Raw genomic sequence first — 16201 nt, forward strand, 5'->3', positions numbered from 1 at the left:
TTTTCTCTCCCGGGGATTCTCACGGCGTAGGACCCGGAGCAAGGTCCTCATGTTGAAAAGCATGACATAAAGACCCTCCTCTTCATGCAACTCGGCGTCCCGGATCACACTCATCCTGGAACCAAAGGACACTGGAGGAAAACCTGCCGTGATTGAATAAGACCCACGGCGTGGTCAGCGGTGCTGCGGCGGTGGTGTTGTGGATGAGTCGTCCTAGCCCCCGGTGACTTCCTCTGTCACTCACGTTGCAAGCCAAGGCCCCTTCCAAGGCTGTCAAGATCCCACGCGACCTGGCCCCTGTTTCTCCGGCCACACTCCCCCTCACTTGTCCCTCCTCTGCCCTGCTCCAGCCACACTGACCTTCCTGTCCTCCAGATGTGCCGGGCACGGTCCTGCCTCAGGGCCTTTGCACGTGCCATTCCCTGTGTCCACAATGCCCTATCCCCTCTCATGAGGCCTTTGCTGACCTTGCATAAAATATAACACTCTGGTGGGGAGCTACGGTTGCTGGTTTGTCTCCCTGGCCAGAAATCAAGTCCAGAAGGCAGAACTTCCATGCGTCCTTGGAATGCCCAACATAGGACTTGGGAAGGGGGAGTTTTTAAAAAACCATTTCATGATTTAAGTCAGAAGACTTGCTGGGCTGACCACTGCCCCAGACACTTGCTGCCAGCTCTAGAAGGTCTCAGGGCTCTGGTGGCCTGGCTCGCTGCCCTTTGAGCACCGTGGTCTCCCTGTCTGCCCCAGTGACTCCCCTGCAGGTGCACCTGTGGCCTGTTGGTGTGTGTGGACACTGGGGTGCAGGAAAGTGGGGGACAACAGGTGCTGCCAGGCCAGGTGTCCCACGGCGGCTGGGCAGGTCACTCATCTTCCCTCCAAGGACCCCTGTGACCTCCCAGGGTGAAAGTGGTTCTGGGATGGGGGCCCAAGGGCGGGGAGTCAGGGAGGCTGAGTCAGGGAGGCTGACTTCCCTCTTCCACCTCACCCCTCACCCCGGCTGGGTTCAGAGTGGAGGGAGAAGGGCCGAGTGCTGGTGGGGGCCCAGCCCTGGCCAAGGAGCTGTGGGACCCCGTGAGGAGCTCGAGGGGGTGGCTCCGGGAGAGGCAGGTCTGCCCCCCGGGCCCCTGCAGCTAACGGTCTGCACCAGCACACCCAGCTGCCCGTGCGCCGGCCCTTTCATTCTTTATCCTGTCCCCCACTTCCCCTCTGCTTCTCTGCTCTGGTCCCTGGTCCCCCAGCCTGTCTCCCCTCCTCTCCGCACCTCGCATCTGCCTCCTCTCCAGCTCGTGCCGGGTCCCCTTTGTCTCTTCTCTGCGTCTTCTCAGCCCTCCCCGCGCGCCCTGCCCTCTCCTCTCCTCTCCCGCTCGGGCTGCTCACTGGGCCGGCCGCCCCTCTCTGCTGCCCCGTCCTCTCTTCCTCCGTCTCTCCGTCACCCTGTCTGTCTCTCCCTCTGCTTTCCGGGAAGGCGGCGGTGATTTACGAGCTGCGGACAGGGCCAGCTGCGGGTACGGAGGCCCTGATTACAGCTTCCCAAGGAAGCGGCTGCCCGGGATGGCAGGGTGACGGCGTTCACACCGTGCGCCCCGCGCGGGCGCGGCTGTCAGCCCGAGACGGATGGGGTGCCGGAGGAGGCCCATTACTTCATTCACACCTCGGCGGGCAAACAGTAAAACGCTCACAGGCACAGGCAGGGCGGCTCCCGGGGCAGCCTGCCGGGCGGGCTCCGTGGGGAGCAGCGTGGCAGCCCAGCAGGCCTGGGCCTGGCTGCCTGCAAGGGAGCCTCTTTCGGGGCCTCAGCCTCCTCATCTGTGAAATGGGCGATCTCACCAACCAGGAGGAAGGAAGCAAACAGCACCACCGCCAGGCGTCAGTCAGGGGTAGCGACTCACAGTGAGGTCCTCCTCCTCCTCCTGGGCGGGAAGGAAGTGCCCGTCCTCACGGCGCCCAGGTCCGGCGCACCCCGAAGCTGCCAGGCAGGGCAGATCCCTACCTTTGGCGAAGGCTCCCTCTCCCGTTTCCGGAAGCCTGTCACCCGCCCCCGCGCCGCCCTCGGAGGCCCGTGGCCCCCCAGCACAGGTGTCCGTGGAAGGACACTCCTCCCCAGCGGCGGGGTTCCAGGCACCACCGAGGAGGCCCAGGGAGGACTGAAGGCCCAGCAGGTGCCGTGGTCCTTGGCTTCCACGGACCCGGTGTTTCTAGAAAACGAACTGCAGTGGGAATACCCGTCTCTGCACATCAAAATCCAAACCTCCGCTACCACCGCCGTTCGCCACGCCCCTTCCAGGTGCCGGGCTTGGGTCCTGTTCTTCCTGCTCATTGCTTTACCGAGTACCCACTGCGACCGCAAGGTGTTATAGTCCACGGTTCACAGAATGCGACACTGTGGCTCAGAGAGGTTAAGCAACTGGCCCACGGTCACACAGCTCGTGTGCAGTGGAACTGGCCAGTTAGTGGGCGGGGTCTGACCCCAAGGCCTCTGGGTCTTAGAGGTGACTCCTCCACTTCCCAGCCGTGTGACTTTGGGCAAGTGATTTGATGTCTCTTGAACTCTGTGGGAGGATGATAATGACTATCCCCGAGGATGGTAGGAAGGGTTGATTAGTCGGACGACGAATGGGAAGTGCTGAGAATAACCCCGGTGCATCCGGTAGCCGGGAGGAGGGCAGAGCGTCCATGTGCAAACCTCCGCCCGCAGCCCTGCGCCCTGACTCCCCGGTCCTCGGCCCACTAACACCTTAGGGGCAAGGTGGGAGGACGTGGCTGTAACTAGGGCTGGCCACGGAGCTCCAGCTCAGGGAGTGGAGCGCTTCACCAACCCCCAACACACACACCCCCCCACACACACACCCCCAACAACACACAACACACAACACAACACACACTGCACAACACATACCAACACACGACACAACACAACACACACTCAACAACACACAACACAACATACAACACACAACACACGTGCTACACACAGCACACATGCTACACACGACACATCACAACACACAAAACACAACACACACCCAACAACACACACAATACACCAATACAACACACACAACACACAACACACACACTCAACAACACACACCCCACAACACACACCAACATACAACACACACAACACAACATACAACACACACATGTGCTACACACAACACATCACAACACACAAAACACAACACACACCAACACACAACACACACCCCACAACACACAACACACACACCAACACATGAAAAGCACACCCAACAACACACAACACACAACATGCCCAACAACACACACAACACATACCCCACAACACACCACACACACCAACGCACAACACACACACCCAACAACACACACAACACACACATGCTATACACAACACAACACACAACACACACATGCTACACACAACACAACGTACACACCACAACACACAACACACCCAACACACTACACACACCAACACACAACACAACACACCCAACAACACACAACACACAGCACACATGTGCTACACACAACACACCCAACAACACACAACACACAGCACACATGTGCTACACACAACACACCCAACAACACACACAACACATACCTCACAACACACCACACACACCAACACACAACACACACACCCAACAACACACACAACACACACAACACACAACACACGTGCTACACACAACACAACGTACACACCACAACACACAACACACACAACACACTACACACACCAACACACAACACAACACACCCAACAACACACACAACACACAACACACCCAACAACACACACAACACATACCTCACAACACACCACACACACCAACACACATGCTACACACAACACAACGTACACACCACAACACACAACACACCCAACAACACACACATGCGCACGCGTGGCCACGCCAGCCTGCCTGGGGACAGAGGGGCCAGCAGAGGTCAACGCACCGAAGCGTCCACCCGCTTCCTTCCTTACCTCCAACCTGCGGAAGCTGGTGGCGCGGGGCAGCCAGGCCCGAGTCAGGAGCCAGCCCTGCCCGCTGGGCTCCCTGGGTCTGGGGTGGTCCACCCGGCCCTCCTCCGAGCCCAGGTGCCCTGCACAGTGGGACGGACGCTGCCCGCCTCAGGGTGGCTGTGGCCCCTGCCCAGTGACACCTGCTGTCACCCACGGCCCTCGTGCCAGGCCCCGGGGACACGGGGACGCCTGGGGAGGGCGGGTCCTGGGGAGCTCGTGCGGGGAGGGCGGTGGAGAAGACGGGAAGCGGACTCGCCCCAGGGTGGACGTGGCTGGACTGTCCCCCGGGGCTCGGCTCCCCAGGCCCGTCTCCCGCCCTGAGCACAGGCCGGCAGCAGGGAGGCAGGAGGAGCCCAGGGTCTCCCCGAGAACCTCTCCCCCAGGGCAGCCCGCCTGGCCTTCAGGGTCCCCTGGCTCCCGCCCCAGCCTGGCCAGCCTCAGGTACTGCCAGGCCCCCTCCGCTGACCCCCAGGAGGCCCTTGCAGAGCCCATCCTCCCCTCCAGCTGGGGTCAGAGGGCGGAGGTCACAGGGTGCAGCAGGTAGGGTTGCCGCAGGCCTGAGGGGCACAGGTGGCACAGCTGGCGACTGGCCAGGCTTCAGCCCCCGTGGGGACCTGGTGCAGGGGCTGCGGTCCCAGGCGCGGCCTCAGCACCGGGCACGTTGGCTCTGCCAGTCTGTCCCTCCTCCAGGGACACCCCACACCCCAGGGGGCTTCCTGGAGTCACTGGGGTGATTCACACAAGTGGCCCCCACCTCTTGGGGCCCCCAACTGAATGAGCCTGAAGAGGTTCACAAATGACCCTCCAGCAATAGGAACAGGCCCCAGACCCTCTGGGCTCTGGGGCTGGGGCGCAGGGGGGCCGGGCTGGACCAGGGGGTTCACTCTTCTGAACTGGGAGGTGAGGAACAGGAGCCGGGGCTGCCGAGCAGTCGAAAACGGCCCGTTCCAACCTCCTGAGGCCCCGTCCAGAGGCTTCCTGGACTCAGGTACTGTGATCCCAGCAACTTGGGAGGCTGAGGTAGGAGGCTCACATATTCGAGGCCAGCCTCAGGGACTTGGTGATACTCAGCAACTTCGTGAAACACGGTCTCAAATAAAAAAAAAAAAAAAATTAAAAGGACTGGGGTGTAGCTCATGGTAAATCCCTCCTGGGTTCAATCCCAGGACCCCAAACAAACAAAAACCAACACACACAAACAAAAAGGAGCTTCCTGCAGGGCCAGTGTCCTGGGGGTGAGAAGGTGACGGTGATCAGCCCTCTACTGAGCCTGCCCGCGGCCCCATGCCCAGCGGGCACCTCGCGTGTCCTACACGAGCTCCCTGGCCAGCCCCCGAGGCCCCCGTTACAGACAGGGACACTGCAGCCCAGTGAGGACCAGGGAGGTGGCTGAGGGCGGAGGCTGGGTCCAAACCCAGGCTTGTCCGTCCCCGAGGGCCGCGCTCCTCTCTGCTGGGTTCCAGCCACAGCAGGGACACAGAGGACAAGGGACCCACGCCCTGTGCCTGTGCCTCTGGTCCTGGGGACTCACAGGGATGTGGCGGGGGGAGGCACGGTCCTGCGTGTGGCCTCATCTCACGTTACCAGTGACCGTCCGCCAGTCCCAGAGCATCTGCGAGCCTCAGGATCAGCCACACGGGAGGCCAGCGCAGGGCCGCGGGCGGTGGCAAGGGAGGAGCCTGCCGCCCTCCTGGGCATGGACCCCAGAGCTCGGGCCAACGCTGCTGCTGGGAAGGGTGTCGGGTCAGGTGGCCTGAGGGAGGGCACTCAAGAAAGGCCTGGGAGGAATTCCCGGCCTCCTCGGCCTCCTGAGCCCGCTCTCGTGCACGCGGACCTCTCCTCCGGGGCCTCCGAGCCGGGCCCCTCTGGCTCTCCCAGCCCTCCGCACTTGCCTTGGCAGGTTTAGTGGCCCCACTGTCGGGGTCTGAGCAGCTGCGGTGAGGTCCCCACCTCCCTGACACTCAGACGCGAGGCCGTCTGTCCCCTGTCTCCACAGACACCGGGCAGGCCAGGAGGAAAAGCCTGCAGGTCCTTCCCTACGGGGCCGGGCAGGCACCGCCTGGGCGATGGCGGAGGTGCCCTTGGTGGGCACCCAGGAGGAGCCGGCAGACACTCGGGGCGGGACGCAGGGACCCAAGGGGTCTGCAGACGGCGGGAGCAGAGGGGCGGGGGCGGGAGGGAGCGCGTGATCCTTCAGGGAGATGGATGGTTCCAGCCGCAGCCCAGACAGGTAGACAGGGCCTGGGGCCAGACGGGGTCCTGCCCGCCCTGCGCTAGCTCTGCGCGGGTGACAGCTCCTGTGGAGGCTGATGGGAGGCTGCTGGCTGCTGCGGGCCCCTTGGCCGGGTTAGGCATGGGGTCAGGGGCTTCTCCATTGAGCCCAACGACATTGAGCCCAGGGAGAGAGAGAAGGGGCCTCCTTTCTGTCCACCTCCACGGGAACTGGCCCGCCAGAGCCTCCGTGCTGGTCGAGGCCCCCTGCTCCAGGAAGCCCTCCCAAACAGCCTCCACCCTGTTCTGTCCCACTTACTCGACCCTGAAGCCCAGCCGCCGTGGGCCTGGTCTGCTCCAAATCGCGGTCACTTCTCCTACCATGTAGAAATAGGAGACGGACCATTCTGAAGATGGCCTTGGGGCTGGCTCTCGCCCTTCCTGTCCCTGAGCCTCGGTTTCCTGCATCTGGCAAATGGCGTGAGGATGTGTGAGGGGCTTGGCCAGAGCCCCTGGGCGCCAGGGGCTGGGGAGACCTTCCTGTGCCAGGTGAGCACAGGGTCTCCAGGCAGCCCCCGCACGGTGCCGGGCGGCCCAGGCGGGAGGGCCCTGCTCCTGTTTCTATGAGGTGGAACCAGGATTCGGGGGGAGGGAGAGAGAGTGGGGCCCACACGTCTCCCTGAAGCCCTGTCGACTCCCGACTTCCTGTGGTTTGACCCCACGGGGGTCTCTGCGTCCTGGCCCTGTCTCCTTTGCTCGTCTCGCCGCAGGTCAGTGATGGCCTGGGGACGTCCTCTGAGGACATGCGGCCATCACTGTGTTGCTCTGGCTGGAGATGGGCGTCCTCTTAGAGTGGACCTCGATCACTCTGGACTCTTGAAGCCCACGATGCCCTTCTTTTGAAGCCCTTTAAGATCTAGTCGCGACACGTGAATTTGAGTTGACCGAATTTTAATTGCGTGGTTTCCCAAGAGAAATTTTCAGTTCCGTTTTTAGTTTCAGGACCACTGATGAGCTGTTGTTTTTTTAAATCACCCCCAAAGTGGGAGAGGCAGGGGCGGGGAGGGGCGGGGGCTCCAGCTGTTTGTGCGTCTGCAGTGGACAGACCGGCCCCGTCCGGAGGCTGACCTGGGTGTCCTGTCGCCTTCCCCAGGGGACACCGCCCAGGAGAGTGGAGACCGCGGGGCCAAAGAGAAGGGCCGCCCTGGCCTTCAGCCGGTGCCCCGGTCCTGGTAGCAGAGGGCAAATTAGGGCTGGGGGTGAAAATTCCGGCTCCGGGTCACTTAGGCAGGGGCAGCGGGAGCAGCACCCACCCCTCTGTCCCTCCACCCCTTGGCCATGGTCCTCCGCGCGGCAGACCCAACCACACACGGCAGACCCGCCACATGCCGCCCTTCATCCCGCCACTTGCCACCTCCATGCAACCCGATCCCCGTCCTCCCACCCAACGCCCACCCACCCCCCAGCCACTATCCGCTCGTCACCGTCCACTCGCCTACCCAGTGGGCGCCTGCTCATTTGCCCTCTGCCTGCTGGTCCGTGAGTCCCCATCCCTCCATCCCTCCGTCCGTCCCTCACTCACATCCAGACCCTCTCCATCCACCCTCCCGTCCATCCCACCCATGGACACTAGAAATGACGCTGAGATCCTGGTGTCAGGAGAGCCCGGGGGGCTGAGGTCCGGGTGCCACCAGGCGGCCCACGGTGGTGAAGGAGAGGTGGCGGGAAGATAGGCGTTCGCGCAGCCACAGGCGGGGCGGGCTGGTCCCGATGGGCCACTGCACGTGAGCTCAGGGCCCAAGGCCAAGCCAGCAGTGGCCAGAGGGCAGGAAGCCAGGGCAGCAGAGGCCACAGGAAGCCCAGGGACCTTGGCAGAGGCGGGCGCTGGCACTGGAAGGAGAGAGTCGGGTTTGGAAGCAGCAGGCCTGGGTCTGGGTTGGGCTGTGCCGTCATGGTCGGTGTGGCTCCCTGGGCTGTCTGCTCACTGGTGAAGTGGGCAAGTCCTCCTGTCCCCTGGTGGCGGGAGCGGCACATGGAATCGCGGCCGAGCAGGGCAGTGGGGTAGGGGGCTGTCCACCCAGGGGGCTGAAGCAGAGGGACAGGAGCGGCAGAGGTGTAGGGCCTGCCCAGGAGCTCAGCCGGGGGGCGGGAGGGGCCAGGCCCAGGTCTCCAGGCTCTGACGGTGGGTCAGAGGCTGCGACAGCCGCGGCCGCAGAGGGGACGCTCAGAAGGGAGGTTCTACCTGCGGCCCCGCTCGCCCGGGGGTCACGGCAATTTCATAAGGGGCCGTTTCCAGGGCGGCTTCCATCTGCCACCACCCTGGCACCCCGGTCACAGTGGGCACAGCTGCGGAGGGAGCGTGGAGGCGGGCGCCGGGGCAGCGGCGGGCCTGGGATGGGGCCGCCTCCGGCTGTGCGGCTGTGAGAGGAGGAGGAGGCTGGGGGCCGAGGCAGGAGCTCCCCATCGCTGCCCCGTCCCCCTCTGCGCTGGAAGGACTCAGGCTGATGCGAAGCGGCTGGCACTCGGGAAACAGGCCCTAGGGGCCGAGCCTGGCAGAGACCCGGCCCCTCTCCCCTGGGACGCCCGGGGCTTCCGGAGGCAGGACCTGCGACTGCAGACGGGAAGGCCGGGCGCCGCGGGGCTCCCTGCTCCGGCCTCGCCTGGGGACCTCGCGATACAATACAGCCGGGCCGCATGGCCTGCCCAGCACCCGGCGTCCCGGAAGCCATGGCGGTGACCGCCTCTTTCCATCTCCTCATTCCTTCAACAAATGTTTGCTAAGCGTAGGCTCTGGCTTCCCCGAGGGCGCGGGCCTCGCCAAGCCCCAGGGCCGAGGCGTGGGAGGCAGGGTGGGAGGCCTGGTCCCAGACAGACAGACCCACAGACAGACAGACCCACAGACAGACCCACAGACAGACAGCGCCACAGACAGACCCACAGACAGACAGACCCACAGACAGACAGACCCACAGACAGACCCACAGACAGACAGACCCACAGACAGACAGACCCACAGACAGACCCACAGACAGACAGCGCCACAGACAGACCCACAGACAGACAGCGCCACAGACAGACCCACAGACAGACAGCGCCACAGACAGACCCACAGACAGACAGACCCACAGACAGACAGCGCCACAGACAGACAGCGCCACAGACAGACCCACAGACAGACAGCGCCACAGACAGACCCACAGACAGACAGACCCACAGACAGACCCACAGACAGACAGACCCACAGACAGACAGCGCCACGCCCGCCCCAGGCTCAGTCGCTGTTTCAACTTTTCACATCTGAACCCAGGACGGCGATGTCAAGCTCGGGCCCTGCCGGACGCCCAGGCCCTCCCTCCTGGGCCTCCCCTGGAGTCATGGACGGTTCCGCCTGCCCGACACCCAGATCCTGCTTCCTGTGTTTACCTTGGCCACCGGGGCTCTCCCCTCCCACCCTCCCGGCAGCACAGCCCCCGCAGGTTCCAGCGCCTCCTCAAGTGCACGCCGCGCGGGTTGGTGCACAGGCGTGAGGGCGGCCAGGGCCCTGCAGGGCCTTGCTATCCTCCCGGGCTTGGTGCTTCTGGGGTGCATGGGGCGCAGTCCCCTCCGGACTGAGCGCCCACCGGGAGCCGGGCCAGCTGGGGTCGTCCTCGGCGCCCCCTCTTCTGTCTTTGCTCCCCGGGGCCCCGCATTTTGCTGGTGGGAGAGGGGAGGGGCGGGGACCAGCGGAGTCGGGCTTGTGCCCTGGCCGAGCGTCCAGAGCCCAAGGTGCGCTCTGGCTCCTCCCCAGTAGCCGCGCTGCTTTTTCCCAAGCTGGAGAAATAAAGAGCATGAAGAAGGAAACGGAAGTGCCGGCTTCCCCTCGAGATGGCCGTTGTCACCCGCTTTCTACCCACACGTCCCCAGGCCTGCCTCACGCATGTCTGTACCATCCACACGTGCGCAACTTCTTCAGTGGAAAAGGGGAATTCTCTCTCGCTCCTCCCTTCCTCCTTCCCTCCTCCCTCCCTCCTCATTCCCTCCTTCCTCTGTCCTCCTTCCTTCCTTCCCTCCTTCTTCCCTCCCTCCTTCCTTCCCTCCTTCCTCCCTCCTTCCCTCCCTCTCTCCTCCCTCCTCCCTCCTTTCCTCTTTCCTTCCCTCCCTCCTCCCTTCCTCCCTCCCTCCCTCTTTCCTTCCCTTCTTCCCTTCTCTCCCTCCTCCCTTCTCTCCCTCCTCCCTCCTCCCCTCCCTCCTTCCCTCCCTCCTTCCTCCCTTCCCTCCCTCCTCCCTCTTTCCTTCCCTCCCTCCTTTCCTCCCTCCTCCCCTCCCTTCCTCCCTTCTCTCCCTCCTCCCTCCCTCCGTCCCTCCTGAGGACCCCATGGCTGTTTCTGCCCTCCGACTCCCTTCCCCAGTGAGAGCGGAGGAGCCCCTCATGGACGTGGGTCCAGGCGGGGATGGACGTGGGTTTGGTGGTGAGTCGGAGTGAACCGCTGGGCAAGGTCCTGTCCCTGCTCTGATGGCAGCTCAGCGTGTGTCTCTCAAAGGAGAAGAGGGAAGGGCTGAGAGCTGCTGCTTCCAGGGCCGAGCACAGCCCAGGGACAAGGCCACCCAGCCACCTCTCCCTGGAACACTGGAGAGGGCCGACCCCCCAGGGAAGCCCCGGAGGTCACGGTGCACAGGGCGGTGACCCGCGGGGCGGCTGGGGGCTGAGCAGAGGAAGCCTTGCCCCCGTCCCTGCGTGTGGCGTCCTGTCCCTGTGGTGGTCTTGGTAATCCTGCTGGCTCTGGCCGCCCTGTCTGCCCAGCCCGCTCAGGGGGCAGGCGAAGAGGCTCCCCAAGCCTCGCTGTCTGGCGGCCAGTTCCCCTTCCACAGCCGCAGGGCTCGGTCACGAAGCGCCGGGGGCTTGGGCGGCAGGGGGCTTGGGCAGCAGGTGGGCACTTCTCTCCTCTCAACCCCCGTCTTCTCCTCCGTGACATGGGGACAGCACTTGCCCCTGCCCCCTTGGGTTGTGGTGAGCATCTGACAAGTTGGAGTGGGACACGCTCTGCCTGCCATTGGCTGGTGCCCTGGGAGCTGGACCCCCGCCTCTCGCCCTGAACTCCCCAGTAATTAAGCCATCCAGTCATTAGGCAAAAGTCCCTTTGGATCAATGTAATAAAAATGATCATTTAAATCATTCGTACTCATTAAAACAATGATTATAAATTGTGCCAAGTACATTAAGAAAACAGAATCCTGGCCGCAGCACTGACCAGGTTATTAGCTGGAGGCCGCTCTGGGGCGGGGGTGGCATTTAGTCGGAAACCCGAAGATTCGGAGGTCCTGGGAGGTGTGGGGAGAGGAGTGTTCCAGACTGAGCAAGTAGCTTGTGCAAAGGCCCGGGGGTGGGGGAAGAGCTTACCAAGCGTCAAGGAATGGAAAGGAGGCAGAGAAAGAGAGAGAGAGAGAGAGAGAGAGAGAGAGAGAGAGAGAGAGGAGAAAGGAGGGAGGGAGGGAGGGAGGAAAAGAATCAGTCCTCAGTTCAAATGGCTGGGCAGAGGGAGTGAGGCCAAGTGGCCGTTCTCTCCCTGTCTAACTTCAGGTTTGCAGAGTCCTCTTGCTGGCTTGTCCGTCCCCTCGTCCCCAGGGTGGGCAGGAGGCCTCTGCTGGGTGAGGCCCGACTTTGCAGCCCTGTGTTTGCCTGGACCAGAGCATGCCCTGGGCCGGGGCCAGGCGGGCCGTGGGAGGCCCTGTCCTGCTCTTTCATCTGCGGGCAGGATCTCTTTCATCCTCCTGTTGTTCCCAGCCTCTGCGCTGGGCTGTGGACACTGCAGGAAAGTTCAAGAACACACCCCTATAAATCTGCCCGGCATAAAGGAGGGTCCAGGTGTCAGGGCGTCTGACCACCCAGGGCCCCGCCCCAGCCAGCTGAGGCCTCCCGGGCCGGCCAGGGACCGAGCTGAGAAAACAGGACCTGTGGGGGCGCAGACAGACTGGGAGAGCCCGGGCAGCCTCCAGCCCCGCACCCAAGCAGGACCGGAACCGGCCCAGCCCGACTCCAAGGGCCCCTGCTGTGAGAACGCCCGGCGTGGGGCAGCCCGCCAGGCCAGCTTCGGGAGCCCTGGGCCAGTCCAGGCCTCCCTGGGCCGCTGGTCTCCGGGGACCTCGGGGGGTCTGCGGGGCTCTGGAGCCACTGTGCCTGCACCGGCCTCCCTCCTGTTCCTGGCTGTGCCCCTGGGCCGTCCCCTCTGCCCAGCCCCGAGCGTGACTCAGAACCTCAGTGACATGAGCCACGCAGCTCAGCATTGCCTGGCACCTGCTGGGACGCCTCGGCCACTGGCCGCTCTGGCCTGAACCAGGCCTCGGGGCGCAGAGTGGACGGTGCTGCAGCCGGCTCTCCCGCGGAGGCCGCTCGCCCTTCCACGGCCTCCCCTGCCCCTTCCTCTGTTCCCGAGGTCGAGGCGGCTGGTCCTGGGAGCGCAGGTAGACTGAGCTCCGTCACTGCCGCTGGGCAGCTGTGGCCACACGTGGTCCACCAGGACGGCAGGCAAAGCCACTTTCCAGACGGGCCCCAGGAGGCGCCTGAGACCCTTTGGCTCTCTCCTCGGTGGCCCATGGTGGCCCTGAGCAGGACAGGCCAGTGCCCGGGAATGGAGACCAGGCGCTGACCGAGAGGGCAGCTGGACATAAACAGGGTTTGGCCTCCACTATGGTGGAAGTCACGAAGGGAAAGGATGGACACCCGTGAGAAGTGACCAGAGGCCGCCACAGTGTGACCAGGGCCCCTCAGGGAGGCATCCTATGGGCAGGATAGCCAAGGAAGGCTTCCTGGAGGAGGCAGGCGGAGTGCGGTCTTAAAGCTGGAAGGGAGCTGGACAGGCAGAGATAGGGCCGGAGTCTAAGGTGTCTGGAACCCCAGGGTGAAGGACGGAGAGGGAAGACCCTGGACACCAGGGGCCATGTGGGCTTGGCTTGCCACCAGTGGGGAGCCAGAGAAGGACCTGGAGCAGGGGAGTCTCCCAGGGCGTGACCCTGAGGGCAGCTCCCGGCCCCGCCCCAGCTGCCTGCGTGCTGGCGAGGCCGTGCGGCCGGGGCTCCTCAGGAGCTGGAGTTTAGGCCAGGCCCTGCTTCCGCCAGTCAGGGGGCCGTCCCGGAGGTCCTGCCTTGAGACGCCGCTTCGCAGGGTTCACCGTTTCCTTTCCTTTCAACCTGCCGCTTTCCAGGGAAATCTGATTTTGCAAACATGTTTTCTTAGCCGAGGGGAAATGAGCGCTATGCAAACAGGGCGGCGTCAGGGGCGATAAGGGCCTGCGGCCGCTCTGGGAGCCTGGCCTGCCCGGCAGAGGGACCGGCTGCCCTGGCTGCCCTGGGCCTGGAGTGTCCATCGGGCCTCAGAACGTCAGGGCCTCGGGCCTCGTCCAACCTACAGATGAGGGAGGACACGGGAGGCCCAGGGAGGGACACAGCCTGCCCAGAGGTGCCCAGCAGGGAGGGCCTGACCCCTGCCCATGCGGTGCCCACACCAGCTGGGCTGGCTGACCGTGGCCCTGGGTTCTCTCCAGTGGGATTCACGGCGGGAGAAGGAGGCTGGGCACTGGAGGTCAGGGAGCGGGGAGTGGGGACAAGGGGAAGGCGTTCTGCTGCCCCAGCCTGGCTGCGAGCCTTGGTGGCGAGAGGGTGGAAGAGGCTGCCTGAGCCATCGTCACGGAGACCCTCAAAGAGCCAGGGCCTGGGGATGCTGTAGGTTCCAGGTACAATTCCAAACTGGGTTTGGCCGAAGTTCACCCCTTGACTACCTCACGTGGGCCCCAGGGCAGATGGGCACCTGGAAGCTCGGGTGGCCAAGGTGGAGGGGGAGTCTCTTTGGGAAAGTGCCCGTGGCAGAGGCTCTGTGCCCAGCAGAGAATGCGGTGTGCACCCCTGGGAGGCGGGAAGGGGTTCCGGACGGCCGAGGGCTGAGAACCCTCCCTCGTGTTACTGTCAGTGTGACCTCATTAGGACCTGCTTGCCCAGGGACCACGGGGCTCCCGTGAATTAACGTCCACCCCGACTCTGCCGCAGGTCCAGGAGCCCTGGGTCAGGATGAGCCAGCCCCTCGGGCCCGAGGCCGCCCAGCACTGTGCCCAGGAGTCCTCACGGTCAGGCAGGGCTTGCTCCACGTTCCACATGAGCAGACGGAAACTTCTAGCCTGCCACGAACCCCACCCCACCAGGGACCTTGCTCTGCGCTCAGCCAGGATGTCTGCGTTCTGGGAAGGACTGGTGGTGGGATTTCTGGTGTTGCAGCGGAATAAAGGCGGGGCCCCCACTGGGCCGCTGGCTCTCCTGGGGGCTCCACGGCCACAGCTGAGCACCAGGGACAAGGGCCCCCGACCCTTTCCACCTTGGGATCCAAAGGTGTGGGGTGCTTCGACCTCCTGAGGACCAAGCCCACAGCACCACCGCCCAGGGAGGCCCAGCCGCCGCCTCCGTGGCACAGGGAGATGTCAGTCATTTCAGGCAACGGCTCATGCACGAGGCCACCCAGGACATCACGACTTGGCCTGACTTAACTCTGGACAATGAGCCAGGACAGGGAGATGGAGAGTCCCGAGCCCTCCCCTTCTGGATCCTGGCCCTCTTCCCCTCTGATCCCCTCTCTGAGCCTCAGTGTCCCCACCTGTAAAATGGGGGTCCCAGAGCCTCATGCTCTCCAGGTCCCTACGGGCTTCCCGTCTGATCCTGGGCCACGGGGATCAGGAGAGACCACCACGGGTAGGAGCTCACATCCGGTGCCTCCTCTCACCTGCTTACTCACCAGGGGCCTCAGGCGGGTCTCTGGGCCTCTCAGAGCCTCAGTTTCCTCATCTGTAGAACAGGAATGACGATAGCAGCCCCCACAGCATGGTTCTGGGGGTTAAAGGAAACTCAGCCCAGGGTCGAGTATTTAGTTGGTGCTCAATAAACGTCAGCCACGAGTAGAGCTGAGAAGTCCATGAACAAGAGGGATGGAAAGTGTTTCCACCCAGGGAGGCCACATCAATCTCGCTTTATTAGATCGTAAGTGCTTTTAACAAGGCTGACGGCAGAAGGCGGGCAGCCCGCCAGGCAACGCCAGGAACCCCAGTCCAGCTCCCCGCGCCCCGGACATCAAAAACAGCAACGCACAAGGCCCGACATCAAAGGATGAGCAGCAAGTCCAAACATTTCACTGCGCTCTTATCTTAATTAAAGCAAGTCGCACACAGAGTTTTTGACGACACAAGTTGAAAAGCCAGGGTCTGGTTTTATTAGCTTTTGCTGACACCCACAGAGATGCCTGTGACTTGCCCAAGGTCACCCAGCACCCCGGGGCCAGAGTCAGGGTCCAAACTCAGGCCTCAGAGGCCGGAGCCAGGGATCCTTCCTTACCCCTCCCCCAGCCCTGGCCCGAGCCCAGCACTCTGGGGCCGGAGCATCCGGAAGACGCCTGGGCCCGTTGGCTCCTCCACACAGACCCTGTGCATACTTACCAGTGCCACCTTCCAGGCACCGTTCTAGACGCTGGGGACACAGCATCTGGGGACAAAATGAGGTCAGGGAAGGGGACACAGATACATCTGCACACATGACTACTTCATGCAAATTGTGGTACATGTCCAGTCCCTCCTCTTGGAGTTTAAGCTCTGGGACAGCGTGGCCAATAGATCGCACAGGCCTTTACCTGCTCTCCTTCTCTGGGGATGCCCACTTTTGGGACCTGGCCACCATGGTCAGAGGGAGACCAAGCTGCCTTGTGGAGAGGCCCACGTGGGGAGAGGCTGAACTCCTAGCCTGTAAGTGAGACTCCAGAAGAGGGAGTCTTCTCCCTGCCTGCCCGAGTGCGAATTCACCGGCAAAAGGAAGGATTATCGTCCTCAAGTCGTTCACTTTAGGGTTTGTTCTAGAACACCAGCATACCCTCATGAGGCAGCGTAGATCTGACGGTGAACTCCATTTTATAGGTGAAGAAACTGAGGCTTAGGAAGGTAAGATGACTTTCTCAAGGTCGCACAGGTACCG

Source organism: Sciurus carolinensis, chromosome 1, assembly GCF_902686445.1.
Source record: "Sciurus carolinensis chromosome 1, mSciCar1.2, whole genome shotgun sequence".
Taxonomy (NCBI): Eukaryota; Metazoa; Chordata; class Mammalia; order Rodentia; family Sciuridae; genus Sciurus; species Sciurus carolinensis.